Raw genomic sequence first — 22,413 nt, forward strand, 5'->3', positions numbered from 1 at the left:
CAAATTCCAGTTTGTATGGGGAAAAAAATTCAGTTTCTTCTGAGATTCAGTGAATTAAGCAAAAACCCACTTCTTTCCTTCTGGCTCATAAATGTAGCATCTGATCTAAATGGAACACCTGCAGGCTGCTTAATGACAGAACAGACCCATTTGAATTTCTGCTATCTTTGGGATTTTTTAATATGATTATATGCTGTACACCCTTGGATATAAAACCACATCCCTCTCCTGGAAGTGACAGCTTGCCCCCACAGCCAACTGATGCTATTTATGTGGCATTGTTGTTATTTATTCTCATCTCAAAGGGAATGATTGAATGGCTTTGTGGTTTCTCCCAAGAAACTGTGGAGCTATATAGTATGAAATCTGCAAGCTCAGGTGATCATCTTTCTTGAGGAGATTTTCACAGGCAGCTCTTTGGAAATTGCATGAAAAGGTTGGTAGGACATTAGACAAAGTGGTTTTATTAGACTTATTGACTCAAAGTTCACTTTTCATACTAATTGTGACCCAGTGCACTTAGAGGGCAGACTGTCTTCTCCCCCAGACCTCATCCCCCTCCAGCCAAAAACAATGTTTTTTCCGCCCACCCCCAGCATATCTGAAAGCAGGTATGCGTATCAGGGGAATGTGGATAGAATTAGACAGACTTTATACTTGCCCCTGTCTGAAAAACTGCTATTAGTCTTTCACTCCTTTGTATTCTGAAAACTATTTGATCAATCGAAAAAGAAATATAAATGACCTCTAAATATATAAAAAGATGCCAAACTGTTCTTATAAGGGTAATGTAAATTTAAAAATATATATACTCAGATACTATTTTTTACTAATGAGATTAGCAAAACCAAAATTTAACACATATTTTTGGTGACTCTGAACAAACAGGAATCCTCATAGCTTTGTTCATGGGTACATCCTGGCAGAGGAGAATTAGGTGGCTCAGTAGTAAAGAATCTGCCTGCCAATGCAGAAGATATAGGTTCGATCCCTGGGTCAGAAAGATCCTCTGGAGAAGGAGATGGCAACTCACTCTAGTATTCTTGCCTGGGAAATCCCATGGACAGAATGGGTAACCTACTAAATTTTTAAAATTAAAAACAATATAATCTACCTTCAATGTACAAGGGTTACAGTTTCTGTGTGTGTGTGTGTGTGTGTGTGTGTGTGTGTGTGTGTGTGTTAGTCGCTCAGTCGTGTCTGACTCTTTGTGACCCCATGGACTGTAGCTCGCCAGGCTCTGCTGTCCATGGGATTCTCTAATTTCTCTACACTATAGCTAACATTTGTTTTCCATTGTTTTGGCTGTAGCCATGGTAGTGGGTGTGAAATTGTATTTCATTGTGATTCAACCTGCTCAAATTTTTTAAATTAATGAGAAAACTGTGTCATAAATGTCTTTTATTAAACTATTATACCTATGAAAAATACTACCTCAATTCTGTTATTAAATCAAAAAGTCCATTGACAGCTTGCAGACCTCAGTTTGTTGAAGGCCTAGAACTAGACAGATCCTATCTAGACCTGCCTAGAACTAGGCAGACCCTGTGAATGAAAGCTGCTTGCAGCCGTGTTATTAATATTAAATGTCTACCGAAAGCTAATGGCTTCATGCCATGATTCTTTCTGCATATTCCTGTGACATAGATATTTCAGTCTCCCTTTTGCAGATGAGGAAGCTGAGGGTCTTATAGAATAAAGAACATAGCCAAAGTTAGACCTCTAGTAAATGAAAATGCCAGGATTCAAACCAATGTCTGCTTGATCTCCAGTCCTGTGCACTTTTCATTATAACAAAGCTTTAGAGGGAGGAAAACCACTCAGAAGGAACAGAAGACAATTAGGTGACATTTTTACCTACCTCCAAATTTGCATGAGTTGGCTTTGCCATTTAAATGTTTTTCTTGTCCATGATCTGTTCCATGAAGCCCATGTCTCCCTTTCTTTCTGATTTTGATACCATGGCATGTGCTATAACTTGTACCATTTCCTCTGAAATCTTGGACCCATAAGACACTTCACCAAAGACCAGAGGCCTTCTTGTTAGCTTGGTGCCTGAAGGTCTCTTCTTTCTTTGGAATATGTGAATTCTCCAGACTTTAGACCACAGTTTCAAATATACTTCCAGCCAAACAGCAGTTCTTCTACAGAAAGAAATGAGGTACAAGATAGAAGAGATAGACTGAACTCCAAACTAGTCTGAACTCATTCCTGGCAGGAAACAGGTAAGTATACCCAATGGCCAACTCATACCATCCATGTACAGGTGAAATGTCAACCCCTTCCATGTATATCACATCCTGCTTTGGGCACAGTGTCTTCCTCTGTCAGGTGCTGCCAAATGATACTTGGAGATTGGTTACCTTATCTCAACCCAAAGTGAATCCACTATAGAGCCAACCAATCACCTTGTTATCAGGTCCACGTATGGATGAGGCCATTAACAAGACCATACAGAGAAAATGTCAAATCCTGGGAAATTCATGAACTAGCCAATGAAGCTATGTTCTTTGTCTATAGAAACTCAAGGCAAATTTTACCACTTCAACATGAAGAGGTTTTTAATTAAATATATTACAATAAAAACATTTTACTTGGAGGGAAGTGTGTCAAAACAAAATGTTACTTTAAGGTGAATCTGTGTCCTTTGAATAGTAATGTAAAAATAATCTTTAAAAGAAGTTTTATGGAATTGAGCTGCATAAGTTGCTTGTATATTTTTGAGATTAGTTGTTTGTCAGTTGCTTCATTTGCTATTATTTTCTCCCATTCAGAAGGCTCTCTTTTCACCTTGCTTATATTTTCCTTTGTTGTGCAGAAGCTTTTAATTTTAATTAGATCCCATTTGTTTATTTTTGCTTTTATTTCCAGTATTCTGGGAGGTGGATCATAGAGGATCCTGCTGTGATTTATGTCTGAGAGTGTTTTGCCTATGTTCTCCTCTAGGAGTTTTATAGTTTCTGGTCTTACATGTAGATCTTTAATCCATTTTGAGTTTATTTTTGTGTGCGGTGTTAGAAAGTAATCTAATTTCATTCTTTTACAAGTGGTTGACCAGTTTTCCCAGCACCACTTGTTAAAGAGATTGTCTTTACTCCATTGTATATTCTTGCCTCCTTTGTCAAAGATAAGGTGTCCATATGTGTGTGGATTTATCTCTGGGCTTTCTATTTTGTTCCATTGATCCATATTTCTGTCTTTGTGCCAGTACCATACTGTCTTGATGACTGTGGCTTTGTAGTAGAGCCTGAAGTCAGGCAAGTTGATTCCTCCAGTTCCATTCTTCTTTCTCAAGATTGCTTTGGCTATTCGAGGTTTTTTGTATTTCCATATAAATGTTGAAATTATTTGTTCTAGTTCTGTGAAAAATATGGCTGGTAGCTTGATAGGGATTGCATTGAATTTGTAAATTCCTTTGGGTAGTATACTCATTTTCACTATATTGACTCTTCCTATCCATGATGATATGGGGAGGGAGGTGGGAGGGGGGGTTCATGTTTGGGAACGCATGTACACCCATGGTGGATTCATGTCAACATATGGCAAAACCAATACAGTATTGTAAAGTAAAATAAAGTAAAAAAAAAAAAAAAGAAAGAAAGTATATATTAGTAATTAAATAAAGGTGAAAACCTAACTCTAAAAAAAAAAAGTTTTGGCCCAATTTATAAGAAAATCTTTTGTATTATATGAAAACTACTCATTTGGGCAAAAAAAATACAATTCTGACTCTATTGAATAGGCTGTTGATTCAGGGAAATCTACAAAGGAAAGGTCAGAAGAGAGTGAGATCTGAAGCCTCTTGGAAAGATCTAGAAAATATATGCCACCCTGCTTCTTCTCTCATTCTGCTTATATCATTGGGACCACCCACACCGGAATACTACAAGACCCTATTGTTCCCTTTTACCCCCCAGGTTTAATTATTTTTAAATAGTTTAAAAAAAAATAAAATTAAAACCTGAATTTATTTTTTGTAAACTCTAAGTAAAGGTGAAATCCCATTAACTCTCCCCAATTTCATTCCACACAGACGTTTTCTATAATCAAATTAGTGTGTACCACTAAGACCATTCTGGTTCTTTTATATTTACATCAACATAAGTACATTTTGGCCCAGCTCCTTGATTAAAAAGCAGATATTCAACACATAGTTTTGAGCACTTACTACTCAGAAGACTATGTTTAGGCACAGGGGATGTAAAAAGATTAGGTTATTGTATATTGAGCATCTAATTTATGCCAGGACTTTTGAGAAGGAATCTACTTTTAATTTTGTATTTGATCAACACAATGACCCTGAAGAGATGTGCTACTCTTTGTTCTACAGATGAGAAAGCTGAAGTTCAGAGAAGTTAAATGATTTGCCCAAGGTCACAGATGACAGATAATAGAGCTGAAATTCAAACAGAGGCATGGCTGTGGATGACACAACATGACAATGTACTGAAATAATAGTATAGCCCCAGTGTTCATAACACTTTTCCTAAGGCTTTACATATTTTGACTCATTTAATGATGGACAGGGAGGCCTGACATGCTGTGATTCATGGGGTCACACAGAGTAGGACACGATGAGCGACTGAACTGAACTGAACTGAATGTTGACGGCAACAGAGATATGTAGTGTTATCAGCACCCAATTTACAGATGAGGATATAAGGCTCAATGAGGTTAATAAATTTACCCTAGATTATGCTGGTAATAATTGTCAGGACTCGGATTGAAATCCAGACAGTCTGGTTGCATTGCTTCATCTCTTTACTCCTGCATTACGCTGTTCTCAATATCATGTGCTTTGATGCACACATGCTCAGTTGTGCAGTCCTGTCTGACTCTTTTGCAACCCCATATGCTTTAACCAGCCAGGGTACTCTGTCTGTGGAATTTTCCAGGCAAGAATGCTGGAGTGGGTTTTCATTTCCTACTCCAGCGGATCTTCCCAATCCAGAAATCAAAACTGTGTCTCTTGTATCTCCTGCATTGGCAGGTGGATTCTTTATCTCAGAGCCTATGTATGTGGCTGTGCTGTGCTTAGTCGCTCAGTCATGTCCAACTCTTTGCAATGCCATGGACTGTAGGCTCTTCTGTCCCTGGGGATTCTCCAGGCAAGAATACTGGGGTGGGTTGCCGTGCACTCCTCTAGGGGATCTTCTCAAGCCAGGGATAGAACCCAGGTCCTCCTTGTTGCAGGCAAATTCTTTACTGTCTGAGCCACCAGGGAAGACCAAGAATACTGGACTGGGTAGCCTGTCCCTTCTCCAGGGGATCATCCTGACCCAGGAATCGAACCAGGGTCTCCTTCATTGCAGGCAGATTCTTTACCAGGTGAGCTACCAGGGAAGCCTGAACCAATGCATGTTCATGTTTAAAACCTATGCAACTCTTAATTATATTTGGTTAGAGGTTTTAACAACAGTGACAAAGGTGTCTTTATAAATAAAATGATGAAATTCTAGGAATCATAGATATGGTACGATCCTAATTATATCGAATAGATAACAGAAAAAATTTAGTAAGAAATTCATTTTTTGAAGTCCACTTTCTTTTAAGGTTGTATAAAAAACATGAATAGAGCCAAAAGTAGATGAAACATTTTCACATTCATTTACATCACAATCTAGTTCTTCATATTAACTTTACTCTTCAAGCAACAGGAAATGGGTGCAATTTAAGACCTGAGAAAGAGACTGCCTTCTCAGGGCACACCTTTGATCCTCCTGTGATGGGTGGTTTTTTTTTTTTTTTTTTTTCCTGGCTATTTACAAAAGATCACCAAGTCTCTGGGTTCTCTTAACTCACCTGAGATTTGGTGGAAGTGTGGGGCTGGAGAAGACTCTTATGAGCCCTTTGGACAGCAAAGCGATCAAACCAGTCAATTCTAAAGGAAATCCACCATAAATATTCATTGGAGGGCCTTTTGCTGAAGCTCCAATACTTTGATCACCTAATGTGAAGAGTTGACTCATTGGAAAAGACCCTGATGCTGGGAAATATTGAAGAAAAAAAGGAGAAGGAGGCATCAGAGGATGAGATGGTTTGATAGTATCACTGACTCAATGGATATGAATTTGAGCAAACTCTGCTGCTGCTGGTTCTAAGTTACTTCAGTCATGTCTGACTCTGTGCGACCCCACAGACTGCAGCTCACCAGGCTCCCCCATCCCTGGGATTCTCCAGGCAAGAATACTAGAGTGGGTTGCCATTTCCTTCTCCAGTGCATGAAAGTGAAAAGTGAAAGTGAAGTTGCTCAGTAGTTGCTCAGTCGTGTCCGACTCTTAGCGATCCCATGGACTGCAGCCCACCAGGCTCCTCCGTCCATGGGATTTTCCAGGTAGGAGATAGTAAAAGAGAAGGAAGCCTGGTGCGCCAGTCCACAAGGTTGCAAAGAGTTGAACATGACTTAGCAGCTGAACAACAGCAACAAGACCAAAAACAGAAGTGACCAGCCAGTCAGCAGATCCCACATCCTGCATTCAGTCTCCTGGAGGAGATTATGCCAGATGCTGGGGCATGGTTGCCAGGAGGCAAGTGTTTTTGGAGGAGGAGAGTTTGAAACAGGAGAATTGGACAGAGTTATAGGGAGCTTCTTTCATCAGTGGGGTTTTTTCCCCAGGTTCCTCAGCTAATGGAGATCAGTCCCCATATCCATGGGGATACCCAGCCTACCAGTAATATGAGTTGGAGGGATAGTGCAAGCAAGTGGTGAAGGACTGGGGGAAAGAAGAAGGTAGGGGGTTAAGTAGTGAAAACCATGCACTGGAAGGCCATGTCAAGGATCCCTATACCTGACTTTAAAAGGTTAGATAACTATAGTGACCAATATGGAATGAAGAAAGAAAGTCCTTCTCCAGAATGTTCTTGAGACTTCAAAAGATCACATAACACTTTTTGGAGAGACATCTTTTCACCCATCTTCCATTCAGTGTAGGGGTTAATAATGATGAAGCTTTTCCTTCATCATTGCTGGTAAGATCTTAGATTAAATTTGATTTGAAGATTAAAAGAAACATGGCATTCCAGGTAGGGAAAAGACACAGGAAAACCTCAACAGTTGTTCTCTTTAGGTCGTAGAATAGTGGGTGACTTTATTCTTTATCGCCTTCTATATTTTCAAGTTTTCTATGATTGTCACTTGTTCTGTACAAAATCATAAAACCAATTACTTTTTTTAAACTCTTATTAGCTATGTCATTTCACCGTCCATCTGGCTTAGTCATGCTTTATTTTCATCTAGACATTTTTACACTGCAAATGTTTGTTACAAGTAGGACAGCTATGAATTTTTTTCTAGAATCCAGTCCTAGAATTTGCATTTAGATATATGTAAATGAAAGCAATTTAGGCCAACATTATTCTATATCCTACTTGAAAAGAATTTTTAAAGTGTTAAGGAAAACTAGAAGGATTTAATCAGTTTGTTCCATGCCAAACTCTAAGTCCAGGATCAGGCCCGTAAATGATGACAGGGGCCCAGACAGCAACACCTCAACTAATACTCCTGAGTGGTCATTTTGGCAACTAATTTCAATTTTGAAAAAAGGAAAGTGGGCCAAGTATACAGGCCTAACAGAAAACCCCCATAGGCTGCTTGCATAATCGGAGCAGCTAGTTTGCAACTTCTCCTTGAGTCAATCGCTGGCTTAACAGTTACGGTTATTCACTTCAACTAGATATGAACTGATACCAAAAATAAATGGGCTGTGTCAAGCTACTTTATCCCAGATTCAAGCAACTCTATTATAATCCCATATAGAAATGAAGGCTTTTTAAAGGAGACAAATCTGTCTTTCTCCAGACCCCCAAGGACAAACTGGATCAGATCTTAAGCTTCAGATCAGTACCAGTTTATTGTCAGGCTTCCCAGAGACTCCCTATGTTGGTCTCACATATCTGAGAAGGTCTGAAGAATCTCAGTGGCTCAGTATCAAACCTTTCTTCCATGCTGCACAGTCTCTCCTGTAATTGCTTTCTGGCTTTTGCAAGAATTTTTATCACCAAGAGCACTGTTTACCCTGAGCTACACCAGTATGTTTTTGTCCCATTGTAAGCTAGCTAAATGGGCTTTTCTGGTGGCTCAGATGGTGAAGAATCTGCTTGTAATGTGGGACACCCAGGTTCAATCCCTGGGTTAGGAAGATCCCCTGGAGAAGGGAATGGCAACCCACTCTTGCCAGAGAACCCCATGGACAGAGGAACCTGCCAGGTTGCAAAGAGTTGGACACAACTGAGCTACTACTACTACTACTACTACTACTACTACTACTACTACTAAGCTAGCTGAATAAATGCAGATTAGATCCTAACATTCAGCCTTGCAGGATTTCCTTGAATCTGCTTGCCTGCCTCCAAGGTGTGCTTGGCAACTGCTTGCTGTTCATGGCTGTGGACCTGAACCATCCCTATACAATATCTGTCCCTTGATATCATCTCCTCCCACCCCATCTATCCCAGTAATGGAAGAGTGTCTCCTTTGCCATCATCAGTTTTTACTCTCTAACGGATCAGCTTTGTGCCTTGTCGTTCTTCACTTCTCGTATAATTAAGTTCATTAAATCATTTATTTAATACCTACATCTTGTTGGTGCTATTTTAGATGATACAAAGATGAATCATATTAGATCTTTGTCCTTAAAAAATTCATACATTAGTGGATGTATTCGTTTCCTAGGTTTGCCTTTATAAAAGACCACAAACTGGATAGCTTATATCAACAGAAGTTTATTGTCTCACAGTTCCAGTGGTAAGTTCTGAAAGCACGGTGTTCACATGGGTGAGTCCTTCCTTCTGCGGGCCATAGAGATAGTCTGTTCTTTGCCTCTCCCCTAGCTTCCAGAAGTCTCAGGTGTTCCTTGACTTGTAGATGGTGTTCTTTCTGTGTCTTCACATTATCTCCCCTCAGGACCTGTCTATGTCCAAATTTTCCCTTTTATTAAGGAACCCTATCATATTGGATTAAAAGCCTAATAGTATAAGGGTCAGTCGCTCAGTCATGTCCAACTCTTTGGGACCCTATGGACTGTAGCCCTCCAGACTTCTCTGTCCATGGGATTCTCCAGACAAGAATACTGCAGTGGATTGTCCTTCCCTTCTCCACAGGATCTTCCCAACCCAGGGATGGAACCCAGATTTTCTGCATTGCACGCAGACTCTTTACTGTCTGAGCTACAAGAAAGTCCTGCCCTCCTCCAGTAATGGTGGCTCAGATGGTAAAGAATCTTCCTTCAATGCAGGAGACCTGGGCTTGATCCCTGGGTCAGGGAAGATCCCCTGGAGATGGGTATGGCAAGTATGGCAACCCACTCCAGTAGTCTTACCTGCAGAATTCCATGGACAAAGGAGCCTGGTGGGTTACAATCCATGGCATTAAAAGAGTCAGACACAACTAAGCAACTAACGCTTTCACTTTCACTCTCACTCCTCCAATATGATTTCCTCTTAACTTAGCTTCCCTTGTGGCTCAGCTGGTAAAGAATCCTCCTGCAATGTGGGAGACCTGGGTTTGATCCCTAGGCTGGGGAGATCCCCTGGAGAAAGGAAAGTCTACCCACTCCAATATTCTGGCCTGGAGAATTCCATGGACTCTACAGGCCATGGGTTGCAAAGAGGCAGACATGACTGAGTGACTTTCACTTTCAATTTAACCTAATTAATTGCATCAGTCACAACCCTATTTCCAAATAACACATTTTAAGGTGGGGCAGTGGGGGTGGTTAGGATTTCAACATATGAATTTTGGGGGGAGACAGTTCAGTCTGTATCAGTGGGCAAAATGTTTGCACAGGGAATTACTTCAAATAAAATATGAGAAGCTGAATATTAACAGTAAGTGCTAAGGGTGAGTAAAACACAGAGGAGTGTTGCATTACAACTGAGATGAGCTGGGCAGGGTTGGCTCATGGCAGAATGAAGCTGTTGCTTAAATAGTAAGTCATGGATTCTCCTGGTGGTGCTGCCACAGAGCAGAGAAGGATGTTCCGTTGCACATGTAAAAGCCTCCCTCGTGTGGGCAGCAGGCCAGAGTGACTGGGGTCCATAAGGCACACCTTTGACCCATTTCTGAATCCGCCATAGAGAAAAGGGTCTCCCATAGTATGCACTGTACATCTCATATCTGGGTGTCAGAGTCTTCTGTGCTTATCAGATTTATTAGATAAAATTGCCGGAGGGCGGAAGTACCAAAAAGTATGAGTAATTAAAACACTGAGCAGCAATATTATTAAAGGTATATTAAAATCAATGACATCCATTTGAAAAGATATATTTCACACCCTGTCCTCCACAGTGGGAGATATGGCTGAACAGAAACAGGTCAAGCAGGGAGTATTGTTAATGAAGGTCCTTGTGGAAAAGGCTGCCGGAGACAAAATGAGTTAAAATCTTTATTGTGTCTTGACAGCCCACATGAATCTATGATGATGATAAATGTTCTCATTTTGAACTTTTTTCTTTTCCTGAGACATTTTACATGCTATCTCCAATTTGCTTTGAATTTCTCCTAAGACATATGTTCTCAGAAGAAAGTCTCTGCTTGCTTTTCATTAAGTAAGATCTTATCAGGGTGTTTGCATGTGATATCACGTTGGAACTATTAATCTTATGACAGGATATTAAAGAGTGGGGGAGGGGAATTCCTTCACAGGTTGAGGGCCATTACATTTGAGAAACAGCCCTTGAACCCTGACAACAAGCACCAGCCCAGGAACTGCAATTGAAATGATTAATAAATGCTTTCCCAAAGCTAACACTCTAGGCAAGAAGGTTGCTCCTTAGAAGGATGTGCAGGGGACAGTGGAAGCTAATATGGCTTGTGCACCACTGGGCTGGACCCTGCTATTTCTGGATCATGAACCTGGAGGATCCTGGCAGGCCACCAAAGGATGGTTGTTAATTCTCAGCGGCATTAAGGCTTCTCTGGTATTGAGACACAACCAGTTGCAACAACACAGATTTAGTGTGAAAGGAAAGATGATAATTCCCTGCTGTTGCTATAATGATTCTATAGAGTACACAAACATATCCACACTTGTGCACACAAACACACACAGGTACATATGCAGATAACACTTTAATACACCAGCAGGAAATCGGCTTAAGATGAGACTTTAGTGGTAAGTTGCCTGGCAAATCCCATGGACAGAGGAGCCTGGTGGGCTGCAGTCCATGGAGTCGCTAAGAGTCGGACACGACTGAGCGACTTCACTTTCACTTTTCACTTTCATGCATTGGAGAAGGAAATGGCAACCCACTCCAGTGTTCTTGCCTGGAGAATCCCAGGGACGGGGGAGCCTGGTGGGCTGCCATCTATGTGGTCGCACAGGGTCGGATAAGACTGAAGTGACTTAGCAGCAGCAGCAGCAGCAGCAGCAAGGTCTAGACTTGCTGGGCCATGGGACTGTGATAAGGACTTTGAGCAATGGGAAGTCTTTGATGGAATTTAAACCAGAAAATATGCAATTATATTTGCATTTTCCAAAAGTTATTTTGGCTGAAGGGTGGATATAGATTTAAACAAGGCAAGAGACAGAGCTATGGTGGAACACAGTGGAATCCCTTGACTTGGCAGACCTATGAAGATGAGAAAAGTATATAAACCACAATGAGTGATATTTTGGATGTTAACAGATTTGATGGTGGCTTGAATCCTGGGGATGAAAAAGCAGATGATTAGAGACTTCCAGCCTTTTAGGCACATGAGCAAATGGATGATAATGAATTTACGGAGGCAAAAATAAATGGGGACAGTCTGGACATGTGCTCATGGGTTGAATTCTTAACATATTGGGTTTACAAAGATTATAAACTATTTAAGTAGGAATGTTTAGTTGAGTATGTCTATCCTTTAATGTAGCTTGCATGCATACTCAGTTGTATTCAACTATTTGCGACCCCATGGACTATAGCCCACCAATCTCCTCTGTCCTTGGAATTTTCCAGGCAAGGATACTGGAGTGGGTTGCCATTTCCTTCTCCAGGGGATCTTCTCAACCCAGGGATTGAACCTGTATCTCCGGCATTCTTGCACTGGCAGGAAGATTCTTTTCCACTGCTCCACCCAAGAGTTATCCTTAATGCAACCTGGCATCTAATCTACTCAATTCTGTCCAGCTATCTCTCCTTTGTTTTGATAAATCAGTCTTCAAAGTGTTTTTTTTTTAATTGCAAACATTTTTTATAATTGGAGAGAATGAGAAATCTTAGAATTGTGTTAATTTTTAATCGAAATGTATATAAAATAACCCAAGAAATGCCCTTTTCTCCCTTTTTTATCCAGGAAAATTGTTGTCATTTGAAAGAGCAGCTTTTATACAGGGGTCAAGGCTCTACCAGAGCAGTAAAAAATGTAGCAAGGTCAAGTCAATATTTGTTAAGTTTTAAGATAAATAATGACCAACCTAGATGGCATATTCCAAAGCAGAGACATTACTTTGCCAACAAAGATCCATCTAGTCGAGGCTATGGTTTTTCCTGTGGTCATGTATGGATGTGAGAGTTGGACTGTGAAGAAGACTGAGCACTGAAGAATTGATGCTTTTGAACTGTGGTGTTGGAGAAGACTCTTGAGAGTCCCTTGGACTACAAGGAGATCCAACCAGTCCATTCTGAAGGAGATCAGCCCTGGGATTTGTTTGGAAGGAATGATGCTAAAGCTGAAACTCCAGGACTTTGGCCACCTCATGCGAAGAGTTGACTCATTGGAAAAGACTCTGATGCTGGGAGGGATTGGGGGCGGGAGGAGAAGGGGACAACAGAGGATGAGATGGCTGGATGGCATCACTGACTCGATGGACGTGTGTCTGAGTGAACTCCGGGAGTTGGTGATGGACAGGGAGGCCTGGCATGCTGTGATTCATGGGGTTGCAAAGAGTTGGACACGACTGAGTGACTGGACTGAACTGAACTGAAGATAAATAAGGTTTATTATTTGCAGGGAATTATATGCCAGTGGTAAAAACCCACCTGCCAATGAAGGAGACATAAGAGACACAGATTGGATCCCTGGGTTGGAAAGATTCCCTGGAGGAGGGTATAGCAATCCACTCCAGTATTCTTGCTTGGAGAATCCCATGGACAGAGGAGCCTGGTGGGCTACAGTTCACAGGGCTACAAAGAGTTGGACATGACTTAAGTGACTTGGCATGCACATATATATCTTTGGCATATGTTGACCAGTTTTTTCTATTCTTTTCCAGACTATATCCATTTGGCATTCCTCTTTATGGGAACACTGAGTGTGACCACACAGTACAGTTCTGTCAATATGTCAGGACAAGGGTTGAATCCAGACCACTCACTGTGGGGGGGGGGGAAATACGTGTGTTCCATGTTCCGTGTTTCCTCCAACTAGTTTGAGCCAGGTCTCAGAATTTTCCTGAATATTATTCTAAATCATTCCATGAAATGAAGTGTTGTATCTCCATTTCCCTAAAAGTGAGAATGGGTTGCTAGAGGAAATGCCCATGTCAGTCATAAAGCATTTCCAAAGACAGGATATATTGAATGGAAGTGATAATTCTTGTCTAGTTTAACAAGCTCTTGTGGCAGCCTCTGGGGGTAGTAAAATTCATACTCCGACCAGGACAGCCCCAGAATATGGCATCCACTTGGCATGGAAGGCTATCCTGGGGAGCTGAGAATAGAGCAGTTGTCAGTTCCCCTTTCCTTGACTGAATAGTTTGTCTCTACTGTGCCTGGGAGGTTTACATCTCATGGGGTACAAGAGGGTATAAACCAGGTCAGAAATTTCTGACTGAATCCTATTTCAGAAAAAGGATGACTGTTTAGTGTGGGCTGAGGAGAGTGGAATAAAGTTTAAAATACAGTAACCTAAAGCTGAAGACTGGTGATGGGTTTGTACTCTTCTAGCTGCCATGGGTTAAGGGGACTCCTTGACTGTTAGCAAGATTCCAGAGGGACATGGCAGGTTGAAGTAGTACAAGCCATCCTTCAGCCTCAAGAAACACGATGGCTGCAAGAACACTAAGTTTATTCCAATACTCATTCTTTATGATTCTCAATCTTCTCCTAAGTATTTGCATTGGCCAAAAATTCACTTAGGTTTTTCCTGTAACACCTTATGCAAAAACCCAAGCAAAATTTTGCAACCCAATAAAATGAAAACAGGGCTTACCTTATTAGGTTCTTGTGAAGATATATGAATAAAGGATCAAAAGTATTAGAGCAGCACTTTATATCTGTTAGGAACTCAACACACAACAGATTATTATTATTGTTGTTGTTGAAATAAAGATTAAAATATCATTGTTAGGAAATTATTGAAAAATAAAAATTTATCAATTATTGTATATAAGATTCTCATAGAAAGGAAACTTTCTATTTAAAATGAAAAAAAAATGACAACAATTCTGCCTTTTGTCATGAAATATAATCTTATTCAAAGTGAAGTCGCTCAGTCGTGTCCGACTCTTTGCGACCCCATAGACTGGGGCCCACCAAGCTCCTACATCCATGGAATTTTCTAGGCAAGAGTACTGGAGTGGGTTGCCGTTTCCTTCTCCAAGGGATCTTCCTGATCCCAGGATCGAACCTGGGTCTCCTGCATTGCAGGCAGATGCTTTACCATCTGAGCCACCAGGGAATTAGTAGAATAATGAATTCTCTTTCACCTACAAAACTGATGGGAATGCAAGTTATGCCCAAGAATTTGATGTTAAAATCAAGACTATAATTTTGAGACCTTAAATATTTCCTTTGACAAAAGACCTTACTGATCATTTCTGATGGAGTAAGAGAAATTGCAGAGAAGAGGGAAAAAAGAATAAAGATAAGAAAACTGAACTCTTCTGCAAACTAAATCAAGAAGAATTTTTATTTTAGCCTTCTGTTCCAGAAATTAATTTTAATATATTTAGTATCCTTTTACTTGAAAATGATATATATATATTTAAAAAAGCTCAATTCAAACTGTCTTAAGTGAAAGGGAGAATTTATTGATGTAGAGGTCCAAGGATAGCATTGACTCTGGGTGGAACTAGTTTTCAGAGGTGCTCCAGGCCCTGTGTATTGCTCCTCTGTTTCTGTTCCTTTTTAGGAGTCCATAGGGTGCTATCAGTTGCCTCAAACCCACGCCAGAATGTTACATTGGAGGTCTTACTCCTCTGAAGTAAAAGAAGATAATCTTGTTATTAAGTGCATTCATGCTCAGTTGTGTCTGACCCTTTGTGACCCCATGGACTTTAGCCTTCCAGGCTTCTCTTTCCATGGAATTTTCTTGGCAGGAATACTGGAATGGGTTGCCATTTCCTACTCCAGGGGATCTTCTCAACCCGGGGATCAAACCTGAGTCTCTTGTGTCTCCTGCATTGGCAAGTGGATTCTTTACCACTGTGCCACCTGGGAAGCCCAATTTTGCTGTAAGAAAAGGAACTAATTCTGGATAGCATACACACTGAAACACAGACACTCACACAGACAACTCTGCATACCAATCTACTTAACACGTGGGTGGACAACTGAAGACTTTCGGTGTTTCCTCATATTCCCAATTTGAGAGGAAGCCTGTAAGCCTGGATCTCTTGTGCGGGGTACTAAGTTACAGCAAATGTGTACTTTAACACAGATCTCACCACCCCAGCCGAGGGTGCAGTGCAGGAAAAGCACTGCTTAAGTAATTTGTATTTGGGGCTTTGTTTCCGAGTACCGTTTGTCCCTAAGAATCTTGAAGAAGGAACGTCTTGAACATCAGAACAGCACAACCCAGTGACTAAGATGACAGTGGCTGTGTAGCACCTCCCTCTGACATGCTACAGTAATTAATTTGATGTGTCAACTTGACTGGGCCACGATACCAAGATGTTGGGTCAACACTGGTCTGCATGTTGAAAGTGAAAGAGTTAGTCGCTCAGTCGTGCCCAACTCTTTGTGACTCCATGCTCTGTAGGCCCACCAGGTTCCTCTGTCCATGGGATTCTCCAGGCAAGAAAACTGGAGTAGGTAGCCATTTCCTTTTCAGGGGATCTTCCGGGCCCAGGGATTGTACCCAGGTCTCCTGCATTGCAGACAGATTCTTTACTGTCTGAGCCACCAGGTCTGGATGTTACCTCAAGGTACTTATTTAGGTGAGATTAACATTTAAATTGGTAGACTTTCAGTCAAGCAGATTACCATTCATAACGTGAGTGATCTTCATCCAATCAGTTGAAGTCCTTAAGAGAAAAAGACAGAGGTTCTGCTAGGGAGAGGGACTTCTACCTACAGACTGTCTTTGGACCCAAGCTGCAGCATCAGCTCCTCCCTAAGTTTCCAGCTTGCTGGTGTTACCTGCAAAGTTTGGACTTGCCAACTTCCACAGTCACGAGAGTTACTTCCTTACAATAAATCTCTCTACCTCTCTCTCTGTGTCTCTCTTTCTATTTATCTGACTCTTTCTTTCTCTCTTTTATATACTCACAGACACACCCTATTAGTTCTGTTTTTCTGGAGAACTCTGAGTAATATACATACTAATGTGGAGGCAGTACTAATATACTGGGCAGAGCCAACTTAGTCCTTGCAATGGTTTCCCATAGCTGCTGTAACAAATGACCATATCTTTAGTGGATCAAAACAGTGTAAAGTTAATATCATGTACTTTCGGAGGTCAGAAGTCTGACACAGGTGTCACAGGGCTAAAAAGAAGTGTCAGTGGGCTGCGTTCCTTTCAGAGGCTCTAGATAAGAATCCATCCACTTGCCTTTACGGTTGTAGAAGTCACCTGCATTCCTTGGCTCATGGCTACTCTCTTCCTCTTCAAAGCCTTTAGTGTGGCATCTTCCAATCTGTCTATGACTCTTCTGATTGTTTCTTATTAGAAACCTTGTGATAACCTTGAGCTCACCTGGGTAATCCAAGGACACCAGTTTCCTCATTCTTTACCATCTCCTAGAGCTTGCTCAAACTCATGTCCATTGAGTCAGTGATGCCATTCAACCATCTCATCCTCTGTCGTCCCCTTCTCCTCCTGCCTTCAATCTTTGCCAGCATCAGGGTCTTTTCCAATGAGTCGACTCTTTGCACCAGGTGGCCTAAGTATTGGAGCTTCAGCCTCAACATCAGTCCCTCCAATGAATATTCAGGATTGATTCCCTTTAGGATTGACTGGGTTGATCTCCTTGCAGTCCAAGGGACTCTCAAGAATCTTCTCCAGCAACACAGTTCAAAAGCATCAGTTATTCAGCGTTCACCTTTTTTATGGTCCAGCTCTCACATCCATATGGGAAAAACCATAGCTTTGACTATATGGACCTTTGTCGGCAAAGTAATGTCTCTGCTTTTTGATACGCTCTTTAGGTTTATCATAGCTTTTCTTCCAAGGAGTAAGCATTGTTTAATTCCGTAGCTGCAGTCTTCATCTGCAGTGATTTTGAAGCTCAAGAAAATAAAGTCTGTCACTGTTTCCCAATCTATTTGCAATGAAGTGGTGGGACTGGTTGACATGATGTTTGTTTTTTGAATGTTGAGTTTTAAGCCAGCTTTTTCTCCCATGAAATCTTTAATTCAATCACATCTGCAAAATTCCTTTCATCATGTAAATTAACAGACTCACTGGCTGCAAGGATTAAGACCTAGACATTTTTGAGGGTCTTTATTCTGCCTCCCACAACCCTTTGTGAGGCATTCAGTCACCCACTCACCAAGAATTTGAGCATCTTGAGTGTCCACCATTTGCTATGACCAGAGAAAGGTTGTGATGTTCTAGAAGACGGCATTTCAGCAAATGGTGAAGAAGACAGGTCTGGTTTCCACACTCATGGAGTTTACACGTAATAAGGCTAGACACAACACAGGTAAGTAAATAAATATACAGATATACTTCATTTAAAATTTCAATAGACTTATAAGAAATCTGGAAAAAATAGGTGAGTATGATAACTGGAGGTGGGATGTGATGGCTTTTAAGGTAAAGCTTTGGAAGCTGCAATCAAATTGGGAGTGATATATGAGAAACACATTTCATCAGAGGAAACAACCATTGCACAGGCCTCTGGTAGTGATGAGTGTGATGTGTGGGAGAAAAAGTCATGTTAGAATGCAGGGGAAGGGTGGCACAAGAACACATCAGAGACAGGAGCAGAGCCAGTTGTGTAGGGATTGGGAGGCTTGGGGTTAATCCAAGGCCTCGAAGATTCATCGTTTTTCCCTCTGTAGGAATTTCCTTGGTAGAGAAGTGTTCGCCTAAGAACCTGCTCACCAGAGGAACTGCTGGTAGCCCTTTTCTGGCTGAGGACAATTTGCCAAGTCCTCCATTCAGGCCCTATCCCTGCCAGCATCTTTCTTTTCTCGTAGCATATTTCCGACCACATCAGTAATTGGCACCATCAATATGCTTGCAGAATTTAAACAGTTAGCAAAACTTCTTTGAGCTTACATAGAAGTATCTGAATTTGCTGATCATTCTTCAAGTGCATTATGCCTACGTGGCATACAGAATATTCATAGGAAAATACACACAGAATATTCATAGGAAAAGAAATTAGATTTGTTGTCTCCTACCTAGCTCAACCATTTAACATTAGCGTCTTATCACTACCCAATAAAAAATTACAGATGCTCCCTGCCTCTCAGTGCACTCCAGCTTAACTAGGTTTCAATAAAATCCATTTTAGGTTTCTTTCCTTCCTCTCAGGAGAAAGTCTCTGTGTTTCTCAACACATACAAACCTGCAGGAAACAGAGTTGAAGGTAAAGGGGAAAATTGACTTGGTAATCAATTTGCAGTGTAATTCACCTTGAGGGAAAAAAATAAATGTCACAATCTTATTTTTAAAGTCCAAATAAAAAGAAATGTATCCTTTTCTGTGTGGACAATTAGGTCAGGAATCAGGAATCTAGTTAAGCAGCAATTTGAGAATCGTAGTCAGGAAATAGCAAATAAAACAAAAAGTGTTACAAAAACAATCAAATACACAACGCACAAAGACTAGTTTGATCCTTGGTAAACATCAGTCTCTAGCTCTATCTAAAATTCTCTCTCCATATTCAATTTCTCCCTTCACTTACATAACTACTCACTTTTACTGATTTATGGTTTATCCTTTCTGTGCTTTTTTTTTTTTTAGCAAAAAATAATCAAGCATACATACTCTTATTTTCTTTCTTTCTTTTCTTAATTTATTGGGGTAGAGTTGCTTCACAATGTTGAGTTCATTTCTGCTATACAACAAAGTGATTCAGCTATACAATTGTCTCTTTCTTATAATAAAGGAAGCATATTACCATGTGCTTTGCTTTTTTCTCCACACATCTTTGAAATTACTGCATATTAGTTTTTCTGTCTCTCACAGTGGATGTCTCTCTCTAGGTGGCTTCATAGGTCTTCATTTTATGATTATACTATAATTTATTTGGTGTCCTATGAGTGAATGGCTATTTGGATTATTTTTTTATAAATTGCCGTCATTACATATACAATGATGCATATATAACTTTGGTTTGTATGTGTGGTAGTACCACTTTTAGGCAAATTCCTAGAAGTGGAGCTTTTGCATCAAAGGGACAAAAGTTAAAGGAACACATAGTTTGGTGTTGATTTCTCTACTGCCTTACCACAGAATGGATTGTAAGGTTTTTAAATCTTTGACACTTAAGAAGTTGTATCACATTATAGATATAATTGGCATTTCTCTTATTATGAGCGAGTTGCGTACTTTTATCATGTTTATATACTAGATGTAAATCTTTTTATGAAATTATGTATTCATGGTTTTGCCCATTTCTTCTATCAGATTTGATATTTTTCCCCTTTGATAGTACAGAATTCTGTATTAAGGAAATCAGCTGTGTATCCAGGCAATTCAGATATTTTTACAGTGTCATTTTCTTTGGATTTTACTTAGGGTTTCTTTGTTATGCAATTTGTTTCCATTTAGTAAAATTTACCAGTCTTTTCTTGTAACTGGATTTTGAATGTAGTTAAAAAGGCTTTCCCTACTCTAATATTACAGAAAACTCACCAAAATTTTCTGCTAATACTCATATGGTCCCCTTATTTGCACTTACAGTTCAGTCTCATTTGGAATTTTTTCTGTTGCATTGGGTGAGGTATAAATCCAATTTCATCTTTTTTCCAAATGGCTATCCAGCTATCCCAAATTTGTTAAATGTCCATGTTTTCCCCAGCTTTTGAGATATTACTTATACGAGATTTTCTTATGCACTTGGGTTTGTTCCTACTCTTTCTACTAGGATTCATTGGTATATTATTTGTGTGCAAGTAATAAACTTTTAAATTAAATCAAGGCTTGATAGTATACTTTAATGACCAATAGGGCTGCTGGTGCTGCTGCTAAGTCGCTTCAGTCGTGTCCGACTCTGCGACCCCATAGACAGCAGCCCACCAGGCTCCGCCGTCCCTGGGATTCTCCAGGCAAGAACACTGGAGTGGGGTCGCCATTTCCTTCTCCAGTGCATGAAAGTGAAAATTGAAAGTGAAGTCGGACTGTTCACGACCCCATGGACTAGTTCTGCCTTATTCCTCCTTTTTTCCAAGGATTTCCTAATCGTCCTGCATGTTTATTTTTTCATATGGTCTTCAAAAGAATCTGATTCAGGGGAAAATAATCTTGTTACTTGTATAGAGATTGCACCGAATTTATGTATTAAATTGAAGAAAATATTTAGGCTATTGAATCATCCTATGCAAGAACAGATATCTTTTTCCATTTCTTTAAGTCTTTGTCTTTATTTGAAGTACTCTCAATTTTTCATCATATATGTTTTGATCATTTCTTATTAAGTTTTTTCCATAAATACTGAGGGGGGAGGATTAGGAGAACTTTTGATGAATTACTCTAAGGTATTCTTTTTTTTTCTATGTTTTGACTACTGTCATTTTTATTGTTTTCATCACTCTACTTATCTTGTGTCTGTTTGATTTTCTTTTTCTATCTTAAAGTAGAAGCTCGGATTATTTAGTTTTTCTTTCTTTATTAACATAGGATTAAACTATAAATTTACCTCTAAAAACTGTCAGATGCATCTCACAAAGTTTGTACTGTGTTTTTATTATCTTTCAGTTCAGAATGTTTTCCAGTCTTTCTTATAATTTTACCTTTGACCCATGAGTTATTTAGAATTAATTTTTATATATTTTTTGAAATTTTTAAGTTTTCATATTTGAAGAATATATCTACTGGATATAGTGTTTAATTGCGATGAATTTTTTTCCTTTTGGTACTTTAAAAGTAGCATTCCATCATTTCCTGGTTTGCATTGTTTCTGGTGAGAAATAGGTTGCAATTCTTTTCTTTCTGTAATCTTGTCTCTTTTTCTCTGCTACTGTAAAGATTTTTCTCTTCATCATTGTTTTAATACATTTGATTATGATATGCCTTGTACTTTTGCTTGCGTTTATTTTCTTGTTGCTCGTTGAATTTCTTGGATCTATACGCTGATCTTTTTCACTGTTCTTGACCCTTGAATCCTTCATGGGACCCAAGTTCAATTTCATTAGACTGCCTATACTATCCTAGAGAGCAGTGAAGTTCTGCTTGTTTTTGTTTCTCCAGTCTCTCTTTTTAAAATTAGTTTCTCTTGTCTTATCATCAGGTTTCCTCATCTATTCTCTTGCAGTGCATAATTTGTATTTCAGCATATTTAGGAATATTTTCCTAAGTATTGCATTTTTCAGCTTTAGATGTCTCTCACTGGCTGAGCTCTTGCTGCTGCTGCTGCTGCTGCTAAGTCGCTTCAGTCATGTCCGACTCTGTGCGACCCCAAAGACGGCAGCCCACCAGGCTCCCCGTCCCTGGGATTCTCTAGGCAAGAACACTGGAGTGGGTTGCCATTTCCTTCTCCAATGCATGAAAGCGAAAAGTGAAAGTGAAGTCACTCAGTCGTGTCCGACTTCACGACCCCATGAACTGCAGCCTACCACGCTCCTCCATCCATGGGATTTTCCAGGCAAGAGTACTGGAGTGGGTTGCCATTGCCTTCTCGGCAAGATGAAGTCTTACTTCTTCCTGTTGGCCCCAGCTATCATCACACGTTATGCTTTCCCTTCTGGCCTCCAGATTCTATTTCCTCTTTTTTTTTTTTTAATTGGAGGATAATTGCTTTGCAATGTTGTGGTAGTTTCTGCTGTGCAACAACATGAATCATCTATGCTGCTGCTGCTGCTGCTAAGTCGCTTCAGTCGTGTCCAGCTCTGTGCGACCCCATAGACAGCAGCCCACCAGTCTCTGCCGTCCCTGGGATTCTCCAGGCAGGAACATTGGAGTGGGTTGCCGTTTCCTTCTCCAATGCATGAAAGTGAAAAGTGAAAGTGAAGTCGCTCAGTCGCGACCCCATGGACTGCAGCCCACCAGGCTCCTCCGTCCATGGATTTTGCAGGCAAGAGTACTGGAGTGGGGTGCCATTGCCTATGCATATTTCTGTTTATTAATTTTTACATTTGCATGCAAGAAGGACATGAATT

The sequence above is a fragment of the Budorcas taxicolor genome, chromosome 1 (genome assembly GCF_023091745.1).
Source record: "Budorcas taxicolor isolate Tak-1 chromosome 1, Takin1.1, whole genome shotgun sequence".
Taxonomy (NCBI): Eukaryota; Metazoa; Chordata; class Mammalia; order Artiodactyla; family Bovidae; genus Budorcas; species Budorcas taxicolor.